Below are 25954 nucleotides of genomic sequence, written 5' to 3'. Positions count from 1 at the left end.
ACTCACTCTCTGTCTCTGTAAAAAAAAAAAAAAAAAAAAAAAAAAAAAGTAGCCCTAAAACCAGTGGGGCCTTTAGAAATTTTAGTGACTTTGCCAGAACCCTTGTTGCCAGAGGCGCCTTTGTATAACCAACTAAAAGAAGATTTTGCTGACAAGAAAGGAATGTCTAAAATTAAAAAAGAATAGTTAGAACTGCCAGATAAGAGACTTTTCTTACCTGAAGCCCTAGGCAGAGAGATTATCAGTTACATCGAGCTACTCATCTAGGCCAAAGCTAATAAAAATTTTTTTTTAAATTACTATTTGCCTGACTAAGTGGTGGCAGAGTGGATAGAGCCTTGGACTGGGAAGCGGAGGACCCAGGTTCGAGACCCCAAGGTCGCCAGCTTGAGCGAGGGTTCATCTGGTTTGAGCAAAGCTCACCAGCTTGGATGCAAGGTTGCTGGCTTGAGCAAGGGGTCACTTGCTCTGCTGTAGCTCCACCATCAAGGCACATAAGAGAAAGCAATCAATGAACAACTAAAGTGCCACAACGGAAAAAAAAAATTGATGCTTCTCATCTCCCTTCCTGTCTGTCTGTCCCTATCTATCCCTCTTGCTAACTCTCTCTCTGTCAAAAAAAAAAAAAAAATTACTCTTTGCCAGGCTCAGAATCTATTATAGAAAGCATAATGTCCAAGTGTTTAGTCTGTGCTCAAGTAAATGCTAAGCAAAGTAGAGAAGTTAAAAAAAAAAAAAAATAGGGAAAGAGGAGCTTTCCCCAAGAGAACATTAGGAAATAAATTTTACTGAAGTAAAGCCACCAGCACAGGAATATAAGTACCTATTAGTTTTTATTGACATCTTTTCAAGAGAGGTAGAAGCTTTTCCTATTAGAAATAAGACCACAATAACAGCTGTTAAGAAATAGCTGTATGAAATTATTCCCAGATTTAGCTTGCCCATTAATATTGGGTCTAATAATCGGCTTACATTTGTATCCAAGATCTCACAGTTAGTAGGAAAGGCACTCAATATTAACTGAAAATTATATTGTACTTATAGGCATCAGAGTTCGGGACAAGTCGAAAGAATGAACTGAACTCTGAAAAAAAGTCCTAACTAAATTCATTTTAGAAATGGGTGAAAACTGAGTCAATCGCCTTCCCTTTGTTATTTTGAAAACATAATGCACCCCTTACCTAGCAGAATTCACCCTGTATAAAATTGTATTAAGCGGGGCAACACTCCTCCCTAAGCTGCCTTAAAGACACCCTCATAGATGGTGCAGACGGATCCCACCAACCCGTTAAGATGACCCTGAGAAAGATGACATGCCCTGCTCTAGCCACAAACAAAAGCTGGCTGATCTACGTACACCAGAAGCCTGAGGAACCACGCCGTAGAATTCCTTATAATTGAACTTTGGGAAGGGAGGAAAACTAAGGTCAAAGAAAAGCCAGAACAACTCATCTTAAGGTTTAATATATGTGCTGCTTCGAGTCATACAGAAAAGAGTGTAGGTACTTTTGCTGGGAGAGAAACTACAAGGTAAATGAAAAATATATGTATGCTCATAGCTACCCCTGTAAAGTAACCTGTAAATATTAGTCATGTGTCCAATAGGCTACTTAGGGAGAGGATACCTCCAAAGGAAGTATATTTTAAAAGAGAATTGCTTGTTGCTAGCTTGGTTGTCACTGAAGGTTGAGGTTTTTAAAAATTGAGTTCTGATTAATTAAAAAAGAATTACATAATTTTAATAAAAAGTATAAAGTATAGAGATACTTTTTTAAACAAGAAAAAAATAAGTTGTTATAAAAGCTAGTTATTTCTGAATTAAAAAATTCATGAAAGTTGAAAATTTATGTAAGTTGCAGAACGTTAGTGCAGGTTGTAGGTTTGTACAAAAAAACAAAACAGGTTTAGAGAACAGAATAAGCCTCTATTGTATATTCTAATATTTGTTATGCCTCAAGTTTATTTGTATAGAGGAAATAGTTTTACAAAATAAAAAAGGCTTAGATTTATTTTTTCTTCAACAAGGTGGCTTATGTATAGCATTAGGAGAAACTTGTTGATTTTATGCTAATAACTCTGGAATTATTAAGGAAAGTCTACCTGTGGCCAGGAAAAACATAGAAAAAAAAAGAAAAATATTTGAACAGTCAGAAAACTGGTTTCAGAGAATATTTAATTAGTCATCCTGGCTAACAACCCTATTGTCTGCAGTGATTGGTCCTCTTACTTTAATATTGTCTTGTCTAATATTAGAACCATGTTTGATCAATTTTATAACAAGATTTGTTCAAGAAAGGGTAAACTCTATTAAATTAATGAAAATCAGAGGGCAATATACAATTATCTGAGACAATAGCGATAAAACTGAATCAAGGATTTGATTAAAAATTAAGTAAAACCAGTAGGGAATGAAATGTAAAAACATCATATCCCTGGCCATAGAACGAGTTTTGCAAGATTTGCAGATGAGTAAATAAAAAGAGTTCCGTAAAGGCCATAAATGCTCCCTAATGTCTAGATCCCGGAAAGCCCTCAGGATGCTGCCTTAACAACCTCTGGAAAAGGCCAAGATAACCGAGCACATTCTTTTGCTTTTTGTAAAATGCTTCGCTGAGCACTCTCTCCCTAGATTGTTCCAACGATAACCAAAGCCTGTTTCGCTTCTGGAAAACTGCTTTGGCTAGGTGCTCACCCCCTCCCCTCCCTTCTTTTTGCCTTTAAAAGCAAACCCCCAAGTTCATTCAGGGCCTCATGATTAGATAACTACAGTTCCCATGTGGTCGCCAGCATTAAATTGAAGACTCCTTAATTTGGCTACTTAATTGTGTGGCAAAACGTTTGTTTCCTCGCTCTCCAGATACAACACCAGTACTCCCAACCCTAGTGGGACGGGTGCTCTCCCCGCACTCTCTCCGCTCTAAGGGCAGCGAGGGAGACTGGAGCATAGTGACATCAGCATCCTTCCCATCCCTGTCCTGGGCCTGCAGAAACCATCTCCCTTCCGCAACTTCAGTAGGATCCTGGCTCTAAACAGGGAAGCCTGGGAAAGCTTCTGCCAGGGGGAGAGGGAAGCAAATATTGAGGATGGGAAAGAGGGAGAGAGAGAAAGAGAAAGGATGGGCAGTGAGTCAGAGAGATGCAGTCAAGTCCTGGGGGTGGGGAGTGGGAGGTGGGATAGGACAGTGACAGGCTGCACCGCCAGGGACAGAGGAAATCTCTAGGCCTCAGTTGCCTCATTCATAACATGGGAGTAATAGTCACATCTTCCTGTAGTGTGGCTATGGGGGTGACGTGATAATCATGCCATGTCAGAGCCTAGAAAAATGTCCTGAACATCGTAAGTGGGAATACTTTTGCTGTCATTTCTGTAGGCCAGTGGCTCTCATCCCAACTCGGAGTCACACTACAGTCACCAAGGGAGCTTTAAGAAAAAAAAACAATGCTCAGATCCCATAGCCAGAGATTTGGAATCAAACGGTCTGAGCTTGGGTCCCTGTATAGAGGCTCCACCAGATGACTAATGTGTAGCCAAGGATGAGTATGGGATTGGGGGGTGATGGAGGGGGGGTGGCTGGACAGACTGATGAGGGAGGGAAAAGGAGTAGGAGAGGGACAAGGTCAGTGCCCAGGAGGCTCCTCTCTGTCTGCCCACCATCCCCCACCTTGCACCACCAGGAGTCTGGGGCCTGCTAAGGAATGCAAGGAATGAACCAGGCCTGGCACGGCCATGTTCGGATCCCTTCCCCCACCAACAAACTCCCAGGAGCCCACCCCTGTCAGTCCAGCCCAGCCTCCCAAGAAGGCCACAGCCTGAACGCCTGCTCCCAGCCGTTACACAGGAGCACTAGTCCTGAACTGCTTCTCTTCTTGGGTCCCCCGCAACTCAAATGCTGGACCAGGGAGCCCAGCTCAGACACCCCCTTCACAAAGCACTCACCAGTGGTGGAATGAGTAACCCTGACAGCAGGCAAGGGGAGGCCAGAGCTTATCACCTGCTCTGGCTGGTGGGGCAGTCTGAGATGGCTTCCCGGAGGTAATGGCCTTCATGCCAAGACCCAAAGAAAAAATGAAGTGAGAGTACAAAACAAAGGCCAGTCAGACATTAGTGCAGCCAGCAAGCAGAAGGGGGCAGAGTCTTGTGGACCGGGTGAGGGAGTTGGTCTTGGTTCCTCCCTGGACAGTAGGAGCTATGGAAGGAGTCTATGCAGGAAGGGACCCCCTCTAACCTCAACCACACCTGCTGCCCTCCACCTCCACCTCTTCTCTCCCAGGCATCGAGAAGCCTAACTCACCCAGAGGGTGCCAGGGTATTCCCAGCCCCCCCCCCCAGGTTAGGGCTGGGCCCTGGCTCCTTCAGGCCACACTGTGAGGAGAGACCCTCCTAGAGCTGCCTCCTGCATCCCTGAGCCTGTTCCCAGATAATTAAACTGTAAGCTGATTAGTCAAGGCAAACCTTTAATTAGCCCTTGAAATTATTCAGGAAAATTACAATCTCCTCTGCAGGCACCCTGCCTGCCCTCTGCCAGGGCCCAGAGTAGTACCAGGGAGGAAGCAGGGGATGCCACTGTGGTGAGAGCCTCACCTAGAAAGGCCTAACCTAGGGAGCAAGGCACCTCGTAGGAGAGGAGGGCACAGGCTCCCCCAGCTACCGCGTGAAGTACCTGGGAATAAAGCCAGCATGAAGTACCTGGGAAGAAGTGGGCTACGACTGTCATGGAAAACTATGACACTTCTGAGAGACATCAGAAAAGACACAAATAAATGGAGAGACAGACCACGTTCATGGACTGGCCCAATGTCATGTCTGTGTATATGACAGATGCTTGTCTAATATTTAAATGAGATTACAAAAAGCCAAGAATGACCAAGACAAGTGGGAGGGCTTGTTCTCCTATGATCAAGACTTATTATAACTATAGAAATCAGGACACTGTGGCATTGCTCCGGGAATAGACAGACAGAGCAAGAGAAAGAAGACAGCTCCCAGAAACAGACCCACTTACGCAGAAACATGATTTATGATCAGGACCACAGTGGAGAAAAGTTGGTCTATTTTTAATAAATGGGGATCCAGGTAGAAAATATAAAACTGGATGCCTACCAAACACACACACCAATTCCAGAATGAATAAACTAAATGTGATAAGCAGAACCATAAAATTATAAAGGAAATGAGTGACAAATTTGACTACATTAAGTACTTCTGTTCATCAAAAGACGACAAAAAAAAGTGAAAAGGCAAGCAAGAATAGGAGAAGATAGGTAACTAACACCTTAGAAATAAAAGCTCTCCTCTAGAATCTAGGATTTAACTCAAAGAGATAAAAAATAAAAATGCAGATAGCCCAAGGGAAAAAGAAGCACATGACGTGAAGGGGCACTTTACAGGAGAGGCACTCCAGATGTTCGAGGAACATGTGAAGAGCTGCTCCACCTGACCGAGCACCAGGGAAATGCAAATTAGCACCCTGAGGAGATGCCACCACATCTGCTCAGCACTGGTCTGCCGCCTGGGCCCAGCACATACAACTGGTGTCGTCCTCACCCTCCTTATCTGTGAAACAGGTAGGATGGTCGTAGCCATCTTCTGGGATTTTAAAAAGGATTGGGCAGAAGTGTGGGAGTGCTGTGCAGGGCACTGGGCCTGGCACATTCCACCCCTCAATTAGTTTTTCTTATTAATCAATCGGCCCAAGGAAGAAGGACTCCTCAGGCCTAAGATTATTTCAGGCCTTCTCCTGCCTCCAGGCATGGGTGCCTGAGAAGGCTGAGAGTCCGAGACAGGCTTTGTCCAAATGGGTAGCAACTGGGTATGTTTAGCCACCACTGTGTCTGTGGAGGCCAGCCACTAGGGCCAGGTACTCCAGAGTATTTGTGTGAAGAAAAAGAAAACAATCACATTCACATTTACATGCCAGGCACTGGGGAAGTGTGTTAGGATTAGAACTTCAGAGATGTGCCAAGACACCCAGTAGCCTCAGTTCTAGAGAGAAAGAAGCTGAGATATGGAGAGGCCTGAGCGGCTGTCAAGATTCAAATCCAGCCTGATCAGGTGGTAGCGCAGTAGACAGAGCATTGGACTGGGACGAAGAGGACCCAGGTTCAAAACCACAAGGTCGCCGGCTTGAGCAAGGGGTCACTTGGTCTGCTGTAGCCCCCAGTCAAGGCACATATGAGAAAGGAATCAATGAACAACTAAGGTGTCGCGACAAAGAATTGATGCTTCTCATCTCTCTCCCTTCCTGTCTTATCTGTCCCTCTCTCTGTTGCTCCCTCTGTCTCTGTCAAAAAAAAAAAAAAAAAAAAAAAAGATTCAGGCCTGACCTGTGGTGGCGCAGTGGATAAAGCGTCGACCTGGAAATGCTGAGGTCGCCGGTTCGAAACCCTGGGCTTGCCTGGTCAAGGGACATATGGGGTTTGATGCTTCCAGCTCCTCACCCCTTCTCTCTCTCTGTCTCTCTCTCCTCTCTTTCCCTCTCTCTCTCCTCTCTAAAAATGAATTAAAAAAAAGATTCAAATCCAGACCATCTGAAGCACTGACCCTGACGCTAGTCTTCCTTCAATTCCTCAAATGCCCTTACCCTCTCCCAGCTGGACCCCAGCACAGGCGGCTCCCCCAACCTCCAGTGCCCATCCACCCCCCCAGGCTAACTGCAAGTGCCATTTCCTCCTCAGGAAGCCTGCCCTGTATGCCTCACCCAGGGCAGATCCCCAATCCTAAATTCTAGCAATAACACTTACCACTTATTACAGTTCATTCATTCATTCATACATTCATTCATTCATACATTCATTCATTCATACATTCATTCATTCATTCATTCACATTCGGTCCACCAGCGTTTACTGAGCCACTACATATCATGTTCTGATGATACAGCAAAGGGACACAGTAAGCTAAGTTATGGGCAGCGAGGACAATAAACCAATTGAACCACAAATTATAATGTAACATAAATAGCAATGATGAGTGCTACAAAGAAAATCAAGCAGGAGAAGGTGTGGGGAAGAGAGAGACAGGTCACAGAGACAGCAGCAAGAACAAAGGCCCTGAGCTAGGACCTAGCCTGGCATGTTCTAGGGGTTACAGCAATGGTGAGCAGAAAAGCTGGGCCAGAATCTTGTGGGTCCTTCAAGGCTTCTCCCGAGAGAGATAAAGCCAGGGGAGGGTCCCATGGAAAGGGTCATAATCTAACCCAGGTCTCCTCTGGCTTCTGTGGGGACAGACTAAGGGGGCAGAAGGAAGAGAAGAGTGAGGAGAATGCCGAGATGGTCCAGGCTGGAGAGGAGGGTGGCCTGAATTGGGAGTGACAATGGAGAGTGAAAGGTACCAGGTTCTAGTCTGAAGGTAACAGGCTTCCCTGATCCCATGGATGTGGAGGAAGAGGACAAGAGGAATCAAGATGACACCAGATTCTTGGCCCAATCAAGAGGATAGACGGGGTGCCTGTTACCCAGACAGGGTCACTGAAGGAAGAGAAGGGCTTTTTCACCTGTCTCTGTGTGGCAATTCGGTCAAGGACTGTGTCCCCTGCCAGGGGGGAGAGCCTGTTGTGTTCAATTCTGGGTCCTGCGGCTCCAGCACAGGGCTTATCAAGGACTAAGCACTTGACTGCTATTGGCAGGAGGGGCAAGAGCTGGCATGGAGGGGAACACGGGGAGGGACTCATAAAACAAGGGACATTTTTCAGTGATAACAAACACGTTCCTTTTGCAGAAGAACAGAATATAAAATGTTTGATAAACAATTAAAAAGTCTGGCCCTGACCGGTTGGCTCAGCGGTAGAGCGTCGGCCTAGCGTGTGGAGGACCCGGGTTCGATTCCCAGCCAGGGCACATAGGAGAAGCGCCCATTTGCTTCTCCACCCCTCCGCCGCGCCTTCCTCTCTGTCTCTCTCTTCCCCTCCTGCAGTCAGGGCTCCATTGGAGCGAAGATGGCCCGGGCGCTGGGGATGGCTCTGTGGCCTCTGCCCCAGGCGCTGGAGTGGCTCTGGTCGCAACATGGCGACGCCCAGGATGGGCAGAGCATCGCCCCCTGGTGGGCAGAGCACCGCCCCTGGTGGGCGTGCCGGGTGGTTCCCGGTCGGACGCATGCGGGAGTCTGACTGTCTCTCCCTGTTTCCAGCTTCAGAAAAATGCAAAAAAAAAAAAAAAAAAAAGTCTGACAAAACAAGTGTTGGTGAGGATGTGGAGCAGCTGCTGGGCGTGTACACAGGTACAAGCACTCTGGAAAGTTGTGTGGCAGTGTCCTCTAAAGGTGCCGATACCCTACCCTCTAACTCGAGCAGCAGCAACCCCTGCCTATAGTCCTTGGAGAAATTTGTGTGTACACACACACACACACACACACACACACAGTGGGCATGTTCAAGAGGATGTTCATATCTGCACAGTAGGAGACAGAGAACTGTCTCACCCACACCACAGAATACTAGCTAGCAATGACAGTGAACAAACTGCCAATACACACGGCCACATGCACAGAGGGCGAAAGAAGGCAGGAACAGACAAGGACCTGAGAAGGATCCCACTTACGTCAAGTTCAAAAGCAGGCAAGGGGGCACTGGCACTCTAAATTCAGGGATGCACACCTGGTAAAAGCTACCTGGGAAAGTAGGGACACAGTGACCCCTAAGATCAAGGGAGTGATCACTACTGGGGTTGTGATGAAGGGGGTGATGGGGGTTTCTAGGATGCTGAGCTCTCTGTCTTCTCCTGGGTCTGGTGAAGTGTTTGCTTACCTTACCATTATCTATCAAACTGATATGTTCACTTAGGGACTTTCACATATATATATATATACACACACACACACACACACACACACACATATACACACACACATACATACATATATACTATATATATATGTATATCTCTATATACGGCACTTCAGAGTCAAATAACTTGGGCCAGAATACTGTGGAAGTGTGGGGGAAGGGGGACAGGGCTGTGGAGGCCCCTATGGGCAGCAGAGGAGGGACACCTAGGAAGAGAGGGGTCAGAACTCCCTGGTGGGTCGTCACCTGGGGGCTGATATACTAAAGAGCCCTGCCCTCCCACAATGTCTTACTTTCTCCCCTGCCCAGCACTGATGGGAGGGAAGGGCAGAGAGAGAGGAGGAGGGAGGGTGGAGGAACAGGACAGCAGGCCACTTCCTGTGGTGTGGGAGTGGCTGAAACCAGAACAGGGAAGCCAGCCGAAACTGCAGCACAATGCCACTTTATCAGGAGTTTCCAGGCTAGGGCACCTGGGAGTCACTGGGGAGGGCCCAAGAGGGAGGCCCTATGTGGGGTCCCTGCCCGGTGACCCCACCTGTCAAGGAGTTCCCCTTCAAAGCTCTGCTGCAGCTTGCCTGGACTGAAGACACAACTGAGGGGCCAGATGGGAGAGTTTCCTAATCCCTGAGGCTTAGTTAAGGTGGTGGCAGAGGTGATGTGCCACAGGGGTTGGAGCCAGAGTGGGCAGCCAGCAGCCTGGGGCCAAATCCCTGTCTGCCGGCTCTGTGACCTCAGGCAAGTCTCCCAGGTTCTCAATTTCCTCCCCTATAAAAGCGGAATAGTAACACTTACAACTTGGGAGTGCTGGGATGATCCCATAAGTGAGTTCACAGAAAGCATTAAGAACAGTATTTTCTGTGAATATTAACAATATAGAGTAATACTGAGTACAGATGGTAGCAGCTAACAGTCTTTGAGTACTCGCTATGCATTCTGCCTGATGATTATGCATTTATAACCTCAAGGAAATTCTATGAAGAGGTACCATTAACGTGCCATTTTATAGATATGGACACCGAGGCACAGAGAGGTGAAGTGATTTGTCTGGGATCACACAGCCAGTAGTGGGAAAACTGGCTCCAGTCCATGCCCTCTATGGTGTCAGACAGATTAAGAACTCCAAATTGGAGCCAGGTAAGCGTAGGTTTGAGTCCTCAATCTGCCACTTACTTGCTGTGGGGTTTCCAGTCTGTGCCTCAGTTTCTACTTCTCAAGGAAAGGAAAAATATCATGAATAGACAGATCCCAGAAAAGAAAGCCCATATGGCTTTCAAAAAACACAAAGGTGCTCCACTTCACTCATATTAAAATCAGAGACACAATGAGGGCCATTTGGAACCTATCTGACAGGCAAATTTTGAAGTATCAGATAATACCCCGTGCACATAACCAGCGTGTAAGGAAACCTTGGTGCCCTCAGCCACTGGGGGTAGGGGTGTAAACAGGCATATGCCCTCAGGAAGGCCAGGACACCAACAGCAAGCTACCAGAGCACTCATCTCAGACCCTCAGCCCAGCCCCAGGGGTGAATCCACAGCTGCGCTCCCAGGCACATGAAGCCCTGTTCAGAGGGCCCAAATGGCCATCTGTGGGGACATGTGCATGCCACAAAATATGACACAACCACAGTAGGCACGAGGAAGCACTCTGTGTCCTGACACAAAACTTAAGAGTGAAAAATGAAAGGGGACAGGACAGGATTCAAACATGGGAGTAAAAACATAGAGGGGAGAACGAGTGTAGGAACCAATATAACAAGAAAGAGGAGAAACCGGGAGCAATGGCTGCCTCTGGGAGGGGCCCGCCAGCCAGAGCGGGAGAGATGGTCTTGTCATTGTATACTCTCTGTGCTATGCACAGTGCTTCAGTGATTATTTAGAATAATAATACAGGTACATGGAGCAAAACTGTGCCTTCTTAAAATTAAAATGCAGCCCTGGCCAGTTGGCTCAGCGGTAGAGCGTCAGCCTGGCGTGTGGGGGACCCGGGTTCGATTCCCGGCCAGGGCACATAGGAGAAGCGCCCATCTGCTTCTCCACCCCTCCCCCTCTCCTTCCTCTCTGTCTCTCTCTTCCCCTCCCGCAGCCAAGGCTCCATTGGAGCAAAGATGGCCCGGGCGCTGGGGATGGCTCCTTGGCCTCTGCCCCAGGCGCTAGAGTGGCTCTGGTCGAGCAGAGCGACGTCCCAGGTGGATCCCGGTCAGGCGCATGTGGGAGTCTGTCTGACTGTCTCTCCCTGTTTCCAGCTTCAGAAAAATACAAAAAAATAAATAAAATAAAAAAATTAAAATTCAGGAAAAGAGATATGAGGTCAATAACATCTCCTCCTTGGGGTCTACAGGTGGTGCCACCTTGATGTGACCACAAAGCACACCCCTCCAGCGCCTGAGAAGCAGGGAGCTAAGGTTAGCACTGTGTCACTAGAGGCTGGGAGCAGGTCAGGAAGAGGATGCAGCCTAGAGGAGGACAATTAACATCAGCTTACTGTGGGCCAGGCAACATGCTAAGCACATTATAGCCTTATCTCTTCCAACCCTCCAAATAGGTTATGACTGTATCTTCCTCAGGGACCCCAGCAGAAAAAAGAGGGGTCAGGCCGAGGGATATGTGTGTGGTCTATGTGGCCCTGACAGTGAAGTTGCCATTGCCCCTGAGGATGGCAGCACCCTGGGAAAGGTCAGGTCGGGACCAGAGGGCCCCATGAGACAGGCTGCAGTGAGTGGTGGCTTCTGTCATATCTACCACAGCTGGCTCTTCTGAGACTTAGGAAAGTACCCCTTCTGACCCTCCTTGCTCCACTGACACCCTTCCTGTGGACCAAGGCAGCTGGCAGACAAAAAGCCCCAGCCCTGGATGGGTGGCTGGGGCGGGAAGGGTCCCATTTCCCTAGCTGTGCCTTGGAAGGAGACTGTTTCCTGCTGGCTGCATCTGTGGCCACCGGGCTCGGCTGATGGGAGAAACAGCTGCTGGGGACACCCCAAGCGGTGTCTGGCCAGGAAGTCTGGCTCGCTGTGAGCCAGCAGGACAAGGAGGGGTCTAGCAATAGACAAAAAAGGGAAGTGGGTTGTGGGGGGGGGGGCCTGAGGTAGAGACCCGGGGTCCAGAAACTACCCAGGTGGAAGAGGCCCCCAGGGAGTTTCTATCTAAAGAGCACTTAGGTAAGAACCAATTGGACAGGAAGTAGCCTTATCAAAACCATTTCCAAATCACTGGAGGCAATCACAACAAGCAGCCCGAAAGTGTGAAGTGTAAGACCTGCCTCTAACACTTGCCTGCTGTGTGACCTTAGACAACTCATATACCTCTCTGGGTCTTAGTTTCTTCATCTCTAAAATGGGAGTGATAAAAGTACCTACCTTACAGGCTGGTGTGAAGATTAGATGAGCTAATGTGGGTAAAGTACATAGGACTCTCCTCCATCACTGCCACCCTCATCCTATCTACCCCCCTACTACTGGACTACCACAGTAGTCCAGACTCCCTGCCACTGTCCCCCACGATCTGCTCCCCACATGGCAGCCTGAGCAATCTTTACAGAAGGAAGCCAGGCATTGCTTAAAGGCCTCCAATGACTCCCCATTACATACAAAGTGAAATCCACTCCTTCCCTGCACTTGAAAGCCCCTGTCCCACATGCCAATCCTCCGCACCCTCCTGACCTCGTTGCCTATTCTGCCACACTGGCCTCCTTAATGGCACTTGATCACCTTAAACTAATTTGAATCTCACAGCCTTTGTACTTCATTACTCACTACCTGTGCAATTCTTTCCATCTTCTTTCTAGGTGTAGCTCACTCTCACTGATCAGATGTCTCCTCAAGATAGTCCTCAATGGCTGCCCATCGGGGTCAGTCACCTCCTCTGGATTCCTACAGTCCCCGTGCCTCCCCTATCCCAGCCCTGACTACTCTGGGCTGTCAGTGGCAGAGGAAAAGCCTGTCTCCTTCATTTCACTACGACACAATGGGTCAGGGAAGGAGGCGTGGGGCCAGTAGCTGTGTTGGTCACCACTGGGGCCAATGGTCAGACACAGAGAGTGTAATAAGACTTTGCCCTTCCCTTTCCAACTTCACCTCCTCCTCCCTGCCTCCTTCCTGAGTCAGTACAGCTTCCTTCCCCAAATGCCGGCCCTGGGAGAAGCCCCACAGGACCGTTGGATCAAAGTTGCACTCACTGTCCTGGATGCACAGAATGCAAAGGTTGAAGCCCTCTGGGCTCAGCAGTATGTGTCAGGCCGCAGCTAAGCCTGCATTGTGCACAATTGTTCCCCTCCAATCTGGGAGGCTATAAAATCTACCATCTCATGGCTGAGTAAATCGTTTCAGCAGGGCCGCAAACTTGCCCAAAGGAAGATGCAGAGTGAGGGAGCCCTCAAGTCCTGTAGGGAAGCACATTGGCACAAGCATTTAGGAAAGCAATTTGGAAGGTTCAGTGAGACATCTGCTCAAGAGATTCTGGCCATAGTATATAAGGAAACATCTTCTAGAAGGTTCACTGCAGCATTGTTTGTTAGAGTCCCAATGGGAAACCATCTAAATGGCCATCAAAAGGTGAACAGAAAACTCCTGTGAGGCAAAATCACACACACATACAAACACTCAACAGCAAGGAAAACCAAGGACCCGCCCAGACCTACACATATCCCACACAAAGAAATATCCAAACCCGCCTGACCAGACTGGGATGCCGAGGACCCAGGTTCGAGACCCCGAGGTCGCCAGCTTGAGCACGGGCTCATCTGGTTTGAGCAAAAGCTCACCAGCTTGGACCCAAGGTCGCTGGCTCGAGCAAGGAGTTACTCAGTCTGCTGAAGGCCCACGGTCAGGGCACATATGAGAAAGCAATCAATGAACAACTAAGGTGTCGCAATGAGCAGCGAAAAACTAATGATTGATGCTTCTCATCTCTCCATTCCTGCCTGTCTGTCCCTGTCTATCCCTTTCTCTGTCTCTGTAAAAAAAAAAAAAAGAAAAAAGAAATATCCAAACCCTATTGCTGAGCAGAAGAAGCAGACTGTTTATCGTGACCCCATTTACATGATCTGTAAAACTGTAAACAGGTGGCGGTCCACCCTGGCAGGCCATGAGAACCTCATACTACTGCTGGTCCCACCCTGGACCAAGAACCAATGTCAGAATCTCTATGGCGTGCCTGGGCAACAGCGTTTTTGAAAGCTCGCTGGTGATTGCAGTCTGTAGCAATCTGCAGCCGAGTTGGCGAGCCATTGCTCTAGCATTTGTGAATACAGTCAAGGACAGCACAAGAAGGAAAGCCTGCCGAGAAATGCTCTAACCAAACTGTGGTACTAAAGCTGCCCCTGGCAGGGAGGACAGGGAGAGCCAGGAGGGGCGGACAGAGGAGTGGAGCCTTTAACTGTATCCACTATGTGTTCTCTCCCAGGCCAGATGATGCTGGAGTGTAGGTGTTTTGGTATATTGAACCAAAAATGTATCATAAAATGTATCATAATGAACAAAACTGGCATGTAAGAAATCTTTTGCCCAAGGTCCCACATTGGTAAATGGCAGGGCTAGAGCCAGAATGTGGGTCTTCAATTCCAAGCCCCACCACTCCTTCCCTGTGCTGAGCCCTGAGATGCTGAGTTAGCCTGCACCACAAGGGCCTGAGGTAGGACTGGTCTCACAAGGCTGCCCAGAGGATCTGCCCACTCAGTGGCCCTACCAGAGCCAGGGGTAGGGTAGTTGCCAGAGAAAGCCAGAAGGGAGGTGAAAAGAGGGCCCTCTACCATCTCTGAGGCCCTCCCTTGGTAGCAGGAGCAGCAACAGCATTAAGGCTAGTGCATACTTGGCCCTAGCCAGATGGCTCAGTGGATAGAGTGTCCGCCCAGTGTACAGACGTCCCAGGTTCAATCCTCGGTCAGGGCATACATAAGAAGCAACCAACCATCCTCTTCTCTTCCCGTCCTTTCCCCCCTTCTCTTTCTTCCCCTCTAGCAGCCAGTGGCTTGATTGGTTCCTTCATCATCTCTGGGTGCTGAGGATAGCTCAGTTGGTTGGAGCACATCAACCTCAGGTGCTGAGGATAGCTTGGTTGATTCAAGCATCAGCCCCAGACGAGAGTTGCCAGGTGGATCCAGTCGAGAGTTGCCAGGTGGATCCAGTCAGGGTGCATGTGGGAATTTGCCTATCTCTCCTCCTCTCAATTAAAAAAAAAAAAAAAAAAAAAAGACTAGTGCATACTCAGCACCTGCCGTGTGCCAGGCCTTGGGCCAAGTACTATACACTGTGCATCCTCACAGCAATCCTGTGAGGTAGCCACTATGATTATGCCCATTTTGCAGAAGAGGAAACTGGGGTCCAGGAAAATTAGGCAATCTGCCCACAATCACACAGCCTGTGAGTGACAAAAGCAGGGTGTGAACCTGGCATCCTTGCTCCAGTGTCTGCTCCCTGAACTATCCCCAGAACAGCCTCATAGCTCCACAGACACAGAAAACTACTTATCTGCCCCTGCTCCACTCACCAAGCCAGGCATCCCTGTGGTCTCACACAGCCTACAAGTGACCAGCAAGCCCCCAACTCCATAATTATCCCCTAATCTCCACTCAAAAAGAGGATTTTTCCTTCTGCTGCTTTGCAGTTTCCCATTCCTCCTACTCATCCTTCATAACTTACCAGGGGATTTGCCCAGGGACACAGTCCCCAGCCCAGGTTGGGACACAGGGTCTGGGCACTCTCCTTGCTCCTTGAACACGTCCTTGCAGGTTATGTCACTAGTGGTAGAGACGTAGCCATATATAACCAGTTAGGGGTCTCGGTCCAGTCTGTTCCCACCAAGGGACACTGAAAGCCCTTGCAGGTCAGGGGCTCTATGTGTCTTGTCCACTGCTGCTGTCCCAGCACCCAGCACAGTGCCCAACATTCAACCCCCACCAACTGAGCACCCTCTGCAGGCCAGGCAGTGCTTCAGGTGGGGATTCAGGGAACGAGCAACATGGAGCAATTCCCGCCCAAAGACGGACCCTCATTCTAGTGGGAGAGGCTGATAACCAACAAGGTAAGGACAGAGTGAGGGTTGGGGAGAAAGCAACTGTGAAAGAAAGAGTGTCTGAGGGCAGGGAGAGCTGGGTGGACCTGGTAGGGCTGTGAGTGAGTGACAAACATGTGAGGGGAGGCAGGTGGAGAAAGGATTCCAGGCAGAGAACAGGAAAGTCAAAGACCTGGAGGGAGGCAAAGCCTACGGACTCGAAGAACAACAAAGAGGTCAGTAAGGTTGGACAGAAGCGAGGGATGCAGAGAGCAGTAGGAAACGAGGTGGGAGCAACTGAGGACCATAATGAGAGCTTGGGGTTTTAAGTACAGAGAACACCAACTTTGTACAGGGTACCACCCAAGGACACACTCCCTAGCCAGAAGAAGATTAGATGCACTTGGACTCTGGGCCACCCACAAACACCCCATCTCATAGGCCCAGGGAAACCTCTCCTCCCAGTCACACCCTTCAACAAAGGCCAAACAGACAATTCTTTCCTGCTCAAGGAGTGGCCCGCCCTTGCCCAGCCTTGCCCAGCCCCCTACTTCCAGAAAGCAGACCTCCACCAATCTACAAAGCAGTAATCGGAGCTCTGGAATTCGGACCCAGCCTGCAATCTGCCCCTGTAACTTGGCAGAAATTCTCTGAACCTCACTTTCTCTGTCTATAAAGTGGGTCTATGTATGTAGCACCCGTTTCACAAGATTGTTGTGTAATAAGACCAGGCACACAGGGCACTCCACACAATGTTAGCCCTCATTAAACATTAACCAATACTATGATTATTTAAGAGGCAGCAGAGAATAGTACTCAGGGGCCAAGAACTCCAGCTTCACAACTTCTTATCAGGTGCCCTGGGCAAATCATTTAGGCTCTTAGTAATGGCACCAAACTCTTAAGGTTATAGTCAGAGTTCAATATGTAAAGAGTTTAGAACAGGGCCTGACATATAGTATTTTATGAGTGTTAGCTATTATTTTCATTATTTGTGGGAGGGGAGCTCCCCTCTCCCCAACCAAGAAGCACTTTTACCTCTCTCTTGGATGTCCTGTCCCTCCTCTCCAGCAATAGGTCCCACTTGGGTTTTAACTTTTGACCTTTAGGAACATGATCTGTCCCTTTGGCCACGATCTACCTTTGATCCCATAAAGATGCCCCCGAACCTAAATCTCATTCATCTGCTCCGCTGTCTGCTGCCTTAACCCTCCGACCCACTATTCCCATGGCTGTGACCTCCGACCATCTAAGGTGTACACATTTCTCAAATTATTAATTTTGACCCCCTTTTTTGCCACTCGCCCCAACCCCCTTTAACGTACCCTCACTTCAAATTTCGAACATTGCGCTCAACTTGGCCACGCCCCTCGGTTGGCTTGACCTTTGACCTCCTCTACAACAACCTCCCCCTCAGCATTGACCCTCGACTCCCAGAGGCGACCCGTCCCTCCACGAGTGAACTTTGACCCCAGCGACCCCGCCCCCTACTTGCGTTAACCCTCTCCCACAGCCATTGCCTAGCCCACCCTAATCCCCTAGCCAGACCGCTTATCCTACCGGCTCGGCGTCGCAGTCGCTCGCGGCCTAGCTGCTCGGCCCGCAACTCAGCGCCCTCGCGTCGCCCTCAGCTCTCTTGCACCGCCGCCACCGCGGCCACCGCCGCCGCCATGTTGAATCCCCAACGAACATCCGGGGCTTTCCCCCTCGCCGCCCACCAGTCCCCATAGCAACCGCGCTGACCCGGCAAGAGGCAGGGCCCGCTCAGGGGCGGAGCTAGGAGCCTGGCAGCTCCCGCTCCAACCTCTGATTGGTGCAGATTATCCAATTGGAGATCTTCGGTCAGAAAATGCCAAGCCAGGATTGGGAAATTTGGAAAGGGTGCGGGAAAGCCCACTCGAGTTCTTAAAGGGGAAATTACTACGTATTCTTTTGTAACTGTCATTCCCACCTTCCTCCGGAAGAAGATAGGGAGCGCTAGGCAGTAACCGACAATAATGACCAGAAACAGTTCTTAGACACTTACTGTCATTCAGCCCAGTGCTTTACTTGTATTGTCTTGCTGAATACTCACTACAACCCGATTGTATTATTTATAACCGTTTTACAGATAAAGAAACTGAGACCCAAAAGGATGAGCGCTGATTTGGGATTGCAGAAAGTAAATAATGAGTTTTGGACCACAGTCTGTCTTGTCTGTCTGAATCCGGGACCTTTACCTGGAACCAAGACACTATCTGATCTTACTCTTTTAAGAAAGTTTTTAAAAGTAATTTATTATGTATGTAGACATATATATAAAATCCAAAAAGAAACCCAAAACAAAACAGAAAACGCGCACCAGAAACCATAAACTAAACTCAGACCTTTTTTAAATTAAGATTTTATTTATTGCCTGACTAGGCAGTGGCACAGTGGATAGAGTGTGGGACTGGGATGCAGAGGACCCAGGTTCAAATCCTCAAGATCGATGGCTTGAGTAGGCTCATCCAGCTTGAGCGCGGGGTCCCTGGCTTGAGCGTGGGATCATAGACATGACCCCAAGGTCCTTGGCTTAAGCAAGGGGTCACTTACTCTGCTGTAGCCTCCACCCCCCATCAAGGCACGTATTAGAAAGCAATCAATGAACAACTAAGGTGCGGCAACAAAGAATTAATGCCTCTCATCTCTCTCCTTTCCTGTCAGTTCCTATCTGTCCTGCTCTCTGTCTCTCTCTCTGTAACAAAAAAAAATTTTTTTTATTGATTGATTTTAGAAAGAGGAGAAAGAAAGAAAGATGAAGGGGAGTGAAGAGCTGGAGGCATCAGCTCATAGTTGCTTCTCACATGTGCCTTGACCCAGCAAGCCCAGGGTTTGCAAACCAGCAACCTCACCATTCCCAGTCAACGTTTTATCCACTGTGCCGTCACAAGTCAGATAACTTTTTCTATGATTTCATTCACTGGACTCCAGCCTCTTTACTCTTCCAGAAAAATATCAGGTGCTCCCTCACTTCAAGGTCTTTGCATGGACTGTTCCCTCTGTCTGGAACACACTCTTCCCCCAGGTATCCTTATGGCTTGGCTCCTTCCTGCTCCTCTTTCAGGGATTTACTCAAATGTCACCTTACCAGTGAGACTATTCATCCCCACCCTAACTAAAGCACCAAACATCCCTCTCACAAACTAGTAAAGACCTTACCTTGTCTGCTTTTTTCTTATTTTCTGTTGCTCAAATCACCTTTTAAAATACTAAACAGGCCTGACCTGTGGTGGTGCAGTGGATAAAGCGTTGACCTGGAAATGCTGAGGTCGCCGGTTCGAAACCCTGGGCTTGCCTGGTCAAGGCACATATGGAAGTTGATGCTTCTAGCTCCTCCCCCCTTCTCTCTCTCTGTCTCTCTCTCCTCTCTCTCCCTCTCTGTCTCTCTCTGTCCTCTCTAAAAATGAATAAATAAAATAAAATAATTTAAAAATAAAAATAAAATACTAAACAATTAGCTAGTTGTAGTTATTGTTTTTAAGTTGTCTCCCCTGCTGGAATGTCAGCTCCATGAGAACGTGGATTTTTGTTCACTGTGCATGCCCAGCATTCTGGCATTATTGGCATGTAGATGCTCAATAAACACTTGTTGAATGGGTGGTTGGATGAATTGTCATTCCATCTCCTCAAAGATACTTTTAAATGTTTAGTGCATTTCCCCTGCCACAGCACAGCGTTTAGCACATCGTAGGCATTTAATTAATGTCTGCAAAAGCAATGAATAAATGAATGACTGCATGGAATCATTTTTTTTGTACTTTTACTTACATTTTTAAACAGACCCAGAAACACACATTTATAAAGAATTTTTTAATTTTTTTACAGAAAACAAACTGATGATTGCCAGATGGAAGTAGGATTGGGGAACTGGGTGAAAAAGGTGTAGGGATTAAGAAGCATATATTGGTAGGTAGAAAATAGTCATGGGGATGTAGAGTACAGCATAGGGAATATAGTCAATGATATTGTAATAACTATGTATGGTGCCAGTGGGTACTGAAGTTATTGAAGGGATCATTTGGTGAGTTATATAAATGTCTAGCCACTATGCTGTACACCTGAAACTAATATAATAACAAATAACCAATATAATAAATGAATATAATAATGACTATTAATGATATATTTTTAAAATTAAAAATATATAAAAAAAATAATAATGAATTTTTTTGTATCCTTTAAAAACAAGATTCTAATATCACCAGTATCTTCCCATGCCATTAGAATTCTTTAAGACCATTAATTTTATTTGGGGAGACACTAGAATCTATGTAAACACAATAAATTAAAATCAATTATAAAATAATAATAATAGCCCTGGCCAGTTGGCTCAGTGGTAGAGCGTCGGCCTGGCGTGCAGAAGTCCCGGGTTCAATTCCCGGCCAGGGCACACAGGAGAAGTGCCCATCTGTTTCTCCACCCTTCCCCCTCTCCTTCCTCTCTGTCTCTCTCTTCCCCTCCCGCAGCCAAGGCTCCATTGGAGCAAAGATGGCCCCGGCGCTGGGGATGGCTCCTTGGTCTCTGCCCCAGGCGCTAGAGTGGCTCTGGTCGCGGCAGAGCGACGCCCCGGAGGGGCAGAGCATCGCCCCCTGGTGGGCAGAGCATCGCCCCCTGGTGGGCGTGCCGGGTGGATCCCAGTCGGGCTCATGTGGGAGTCTGTCTGACTGTCTCTCCCCGTTTCTAGCTTCAGAAAAATACAAAATAATAATAATAATAATAATAAAAGATATTTGACTTAAAAAAATTTTAATGGCTGCATAAGATGCCATTGTATCAATAAACTCTAATTTATTTAACCACTTTTTCTTGTTGAACATCTAAGCTGTGATAAATATTTTGCTGTTACTAATAATCTCTCCCCACAAAGACTCCAAGCAGCCAAATATTTGTGTACATCGATAATTATTTCCTTTGAAAAGATTACCACAAATGGAACTACTGGGTCAAAAGAAATATACATCTTTAAGATTTAACAATAGTAGCAGTTTTCATATTTCTGGCATTTTAATGTAATTTTTGTGTAATTTTAACAATAAGGGCTATGACTATTCCTGTTTCACAGAGGAGTAAACTGAGGCTTACAAAAGTAACTTCATCTGTTCCAAGTCACTTTTGACTCCCAGGAGCTCACTAACTGCCCTCTGCTGCCCTCCCATGGCCTAGGACACATATTGCCAAATTGTATTCACACTCCCACCAGCATTCAGAGGGAATGTTCCCTTTAAAGCAGTGGTAGTCAACCTGGTCCCTACCGCCTACTAGTGGGCGTTCCAGCTTTCATGGTGGGCGGTAGTAGAGCAACCAAAGTATAAATAAAAAGATAGATTTAACTTTAGTAAGTTGTTTTATAAAGATTTATTCTGCCAAACAGTGAAAATCTGACATAAAGTACTTGGTAAGTAATTATTATTATATCCTTTAACTTGCTGTAACTCTGCTTTATAAATTTTATAAAGTAAAGTTACTTCCCTACTTTATAAATCACCATTACTGTGGAACCGGTGGGCGGTTAGAAAATTTTACTACTAAGAGAGATACAAAAGTGGGTGGTAGGTATAAAAAGGTTGACCACCCCTTTAAGTATCCTCGCCAGCATTAAACATTCTTGGTTTTGTGCACTTTTGAAATCTTACATAGTTTCTGATTAAAAAAAAATCAAGGCTAGTAACTGAGACAACAGCACTTTTTTCAGGTCACAGCGAAGACCTGAGGAAGGAGGGCCAGGTGCAGCCTTTGCCTCTTCAATGACTTACACAAATTGCAAGGCATTAGGCTCTAGAACAGAGGTCCCCAAACTTTTTACACAGGGGGCTAGTTCACTGTTCCTCAGACCATTGGAGGGCCAGACTATAAAAAAAAACTATGAACGAATCCCTATGCACACTGCACATATCTTATTTTAAAGTAAAAAGACAAAACGGGAACAAATACAATATTTAAAATAAAGAACAAGTAAATTTAAATCAACAAACTGACCAGTATTTCAATGGGAACTATGGGCCTGCTTTTGTCTAATGAGATGGTCAATGTCCGGTACCATATTTGTCACTGTTAGCCTAACAAGTGATATGATGTGCTTCCGGAGCCGTGAGGCATGCATCCCGTGTCACCAGAAGTAGTACTGTACGTGAGCGACGCTGCACTTTGCGGTACTGCCACATACAGTACTCTCACTGACCACCAATAAAAGAAGTACTCCTTGCAGAAGTGTGGTGGGGGCCGGATAAATGGCCTCAGGGGGTCGCTTGCGGCCCGCGGGCCGTAGTTTGGGGACCCCTGCTCTAGAACCTGTTTTTAGGGAAGCACTCTTGTAATGTAGTTGGGGATCTCGGTCAGAGATCAGACCTCTGGAACAAACCTGGTGACAGACCTGCTCCAACAGCTTACTTAGGATCGGTGCTCAGGCCCTCTTACTTTGGGATTCTGGGAGAGAAAAATCAGCCCAAACAACCTACAGAGAAGGCTTCCTGGAGGTAGTGCTGAGGATGTGACTCCGAAAGGATGGAAGCAGGAAAAAAAGGGGAGGTAGACTTAGCTTATAAAAATGATACATTTTAATACATCAAAGAAAAAGATGGCAGTAAGAATGGCAAGCAAGGCTTTCTGTTCATCACATGTAAAGAGCATTTAAAAATAAATGTGAATGGTGAACATACAATAAAAAAATAGGCAAAGGACATGAACAAAAAATTAAAAATACAAACAACAGATAAGAAAAAAATGGAGTTGGCAAGCAAGAAATTAGTGAAATGATTATTGTTAAAAAAGAAAGAGTAGCCCTGGCTGGTTGGCTCAGCGGTAGAGCGTCGGCCTAGCGTGCGGAGGACCCAGGTTCGATTCCTGGCCAGGGCACACAGGAGAAGCGCCCATTTGCTTCTCCACCCCTCCGCCGCGCTTTCCCTCTCTGTCTCTCTCTTCCCCTCCCGCAGCCAAGTCTCCATTGGAGCAAAGATGGCCCGGGCGCTGGGGATGGCTCTGTGGCCTCTGCCCCAGGCGCTAGAGTGGCTCTGGTCGCAACATGGCGATGCCCAGGATTGGCAGAGCATCGCCCCCTGGTGGGCAGAGCGTCGCCCCTGGTGGGCGTGCCGGGTGGATCCCGGTCGGGCGCATGCGGGAGTCTGTCTGACTGTCTCTCCCTGTTTCCAGCTTCAGAAAAATGAAAAAAAAAAAAAAAAGAAAAAGAAAGAGTAACAGCCAAAATGGAGTCACTTTTGCTAAACCAGCCACCAAACCAAAACTTAATAATTAACCTAATTGCAGTTTCAGCCTCTTCCATGAGTGGAGTTTTAAACCAATCAGTAAGAAATTTCTTGACCAATAATACTAGTGAGGTAATCTGCCTGATAAAAACCCTGGCCTTCCCCTAAGGGAAGATTACCTTGCCTGAAAAAAATCCACTCTTTTCTTAGTTTCACCCTCTTTCTGCCTATTAAAACCTTCCATTTTGTACAACTCCATGGAGCTTCCTTCCAGTTGTTATATGGGATGCTGTCTGATTCATGAATCACTTAATAAAGCCAATTAGATTCTCAAATTCTTTCAGTTGAATTTTGTTCTAATACTATTAAACAGATCTTTTATTTTCATCTCTTAGAAAACTATTTTTAAATATTAGAATTGAGTCCTGGCCAGTTGGTTCAATGGTAGAACATCAGCCTGGCATGTGGAAGTCCCAGGTTCAATTCCCAGTCCCAGTCAGGGCACACAGGAGAGGCGACCATCTGCTTCTCCACCCCTCCACCTCCCCCTTCTCTTTCTCTCTCTCTCTCTCTCTCTTCTCCAGCCAATGGTTCTATTAATTCACATACATTGGCCCCTGGTGGCCAGAGCATCCATCCCAGATGGGGGTTGCCAGGTGGATCCTGGCCCTGCCACATGCTGAAGTCTATCTTTGTAGACTTATAAATAAATAAATAAATAAATAAATAAATAAATAAATATTAGAATCAGTGCTGATGAAATACTAGATAACAGCCATTCCCATACCCCTCTTGTACCACTGCTCAGGGGCAGGCTTTCGGCAATATTCATCAAAAGACTTAACAGTGCTATCTACCCTATGATATAGCAATTCTACTTCTAGGAATTGTTTTTCAATGAAAAGATAGACAAAGTTGTAAGCTATTCATCATTAGTGTTTTTTTAATAAGAATTTTAAAAATCACCATTGTTTTGCCTGACCAGTTGGTGGCGCAGTGGATAAAGCATTGGACTGGGAAATGGAGGACCCAGGTTCAAAACCCCAGGATCGCTGGCTTGAGAATGAGCTCACCAGCTTGAGTCTAAGGTTGCTGGCTTGAGCAAGGGGTCACTTGCTCTGCTGTAGCCCCCCTCCGTGCCCCCAGTCAAGGCACATATGAGAAAGCAGTCACTGAATAACTAAGGAGCTGCAACGAAGAATTGATGCTTCTCATCTCCCTTCCTGTCTGTCTGTCCCTATTTGTCACTCTCTCTGACTAAAAAAAAACACACACACAAAAAACAAAAAAACATTGTTTTTTTATTCTGGTGTATTATATTGTACTTAAAAATTCCCCTATCTTGCCTGACCAGGCGGTGGCGCAGTGGATAGAGCATCGGACTGGGATGCGGAAGACCCAGGTTTGAGACCCTGAGCTCTCCAACTTGAGCGCAGGCTTATCTGGTTAGAGCAAAAGCTTACCAGCTTGAGCACAAGGTCGCTGGCTCAAGCAAGGGGTTACTCAGTCTGCTGAAGGCCCGCGGTCAAGGCATATATAAGAAAGCAATCAATGAACAGCTAAGATGTTGCAACACGCAACGAAAATCTAATGATTGATGCCTCTCATCTCTCCGTTCCTGTCTGTCTGTCCCTGTCTATCCCTCTCTCTGACTCTCTGTCTCTGTAATAAAATAAAATAAAATAAAATATTCCCCTATCTTTACAGATTTAGGTTGCTTCCAATTTTTTCACTGTTCTCTAAGCAGAACCTCTCTAAACACTATATGATCTTATCAAATTCTCATTACTTATCTATAAGATGAGATTCTTAGCACCATTTAATAGACAAGAAAACGGAGGCATAGGAGTAGGGTGGTAGGTGGAGCAAAGTCCCACCACCCCTAAGCAGCTTTGCTAGAATTTTAATCAGAAAGTCTGAATTCAAAGCTGCTGCTCTTAAAGACTGCTCAAATTCATTCAATCAATATATTAATTGAATGCAATCTATGTGCAAAGCATGTTGAAAATGATTTAACTACAAGCAGTTATTGAGTATTTTCTATATGGCCAGCCCTTTACTACTTCATTTCATTTCCACAACAGCCCAATGCACTATTGTTATCTCCAACAAATGTGCAAACTGAGGCAGAGAGGTTAAGTAACTTCTCCAAAGCCACACAGGCATCCTGGCTTCAGGGCCTAGGTTCTTAACTATTTCTCTTTTTCAGAGGACAGATGCTTGAGAGATAGATGAGCAAACAATGAACAAATAAATAACATTACATAAAACAAGGGGATTGCAGAGTTCAAAACATGTCATGGAATATATCCATGTAGCCACAGAATGCAGAGGACACAGACCCAGCAATCCCACTCCTAAGTATTTACTCAAGAGAAATAAAAACATACACAGAGTGGGCAAATGTAGGTCTATGGTTGTAAGTACACAAAACACAAGTGTAGCATGTAGACTATAAGAATGTGTTAAATAATGAAGGCCAGCAATTTGAGTGCTTGAATTATATCTAAGTGCACTGTGACATCGCGTGTTTTTTTTTTTGAGTTAACAAAGCTATTATTAACACTACATGATCTTATCTAATAAGCAGAACCTGCATATCTTTTCCCATAAGAAACAACTGTAAACCTACTTTTGCCCACCCTTGTGTACACAACTTGTACAGGAATGTTTATAGCAATTGTTTTCATAATTGCGCCAAACTGGAAACAACCCAAAATGTCCTTCAACTGGTTAACAGATAATTACACTGCAGTAGATCTATTCTGTGGAACACTACTCAGCAATAAAAAGCAACTACCGACAAGCAGGACAACATGGATAGATTACAAATGTATTCGGCTGGTTAAAAGCAGCCAATCTCAAAGGGCTGCATACTATCTGATTGTATTGATAGCATTCTGGGGAGGGTAAATCTATAGTGACAGAGAGCAGATTGGGGACAGAGGGCAGGTTTCATGGCAAAGAG

At 46.6% G+C, this 25954-nt stretch overlaps 1 protein-coding gene and 1 long non-coding RNA gene across 2 annotated transcripts in view; one reads left to right on the top strand and one right to left on the bottom strand.

Moving 5' to 3' along the window:
* Positions 1-17501, bottom strand: part of PAK4 (p21 (RAC1) activated kinase 4) — a 53217-nt gene extending 35716 nt beyond the window's left edge. The window contains exon 1 of the mRNA XM_066242128.1: positions 17327-17501. The gene's annotated coding sequence lies outside the window, so the exon portion shown is untranslated. The remainder of the gene's footprint in view (positions 1-17326) is intronic.
* Positions 1-19686, top strand: part of LOC136312579 (uncharacterized) — a 34174-nt gene extending 14488 nt beyond the window's left edge. The window contains exon 4 of the long non-coding RNA XR_010727017.1: positions 19613-19686. This is a non-coding gene — a long non-coding RNA (uncharacterized lncRNA). The remainder of the gene's footprint in view (positions 1-19612) is intronic.
* Positions 19687-25954: the final 6268 nt, after the last annotated feature.

This window comes from Saccopteryx bilineata, chromosome 9 (genome assembly GCF_036850765.1).
Source record: "Saccopteryx bilineata isolate mSacBil1 chromosome 9, mSacBil1_pri_phased_curated, whole genome shotgun sequence".
Taxonomy (NCBI): Eukaryota; Metazoa; Chordata; class Mammalia; order Chiroptera; family Emballonuridae; genus Saccopteryx; species Saccopteryx bilineata.
The sequence above is the reverse complement of the archived record's forward strand: the minus strand, read 5'-3'. Positions and strand labels throughout refer to the sequence as shown.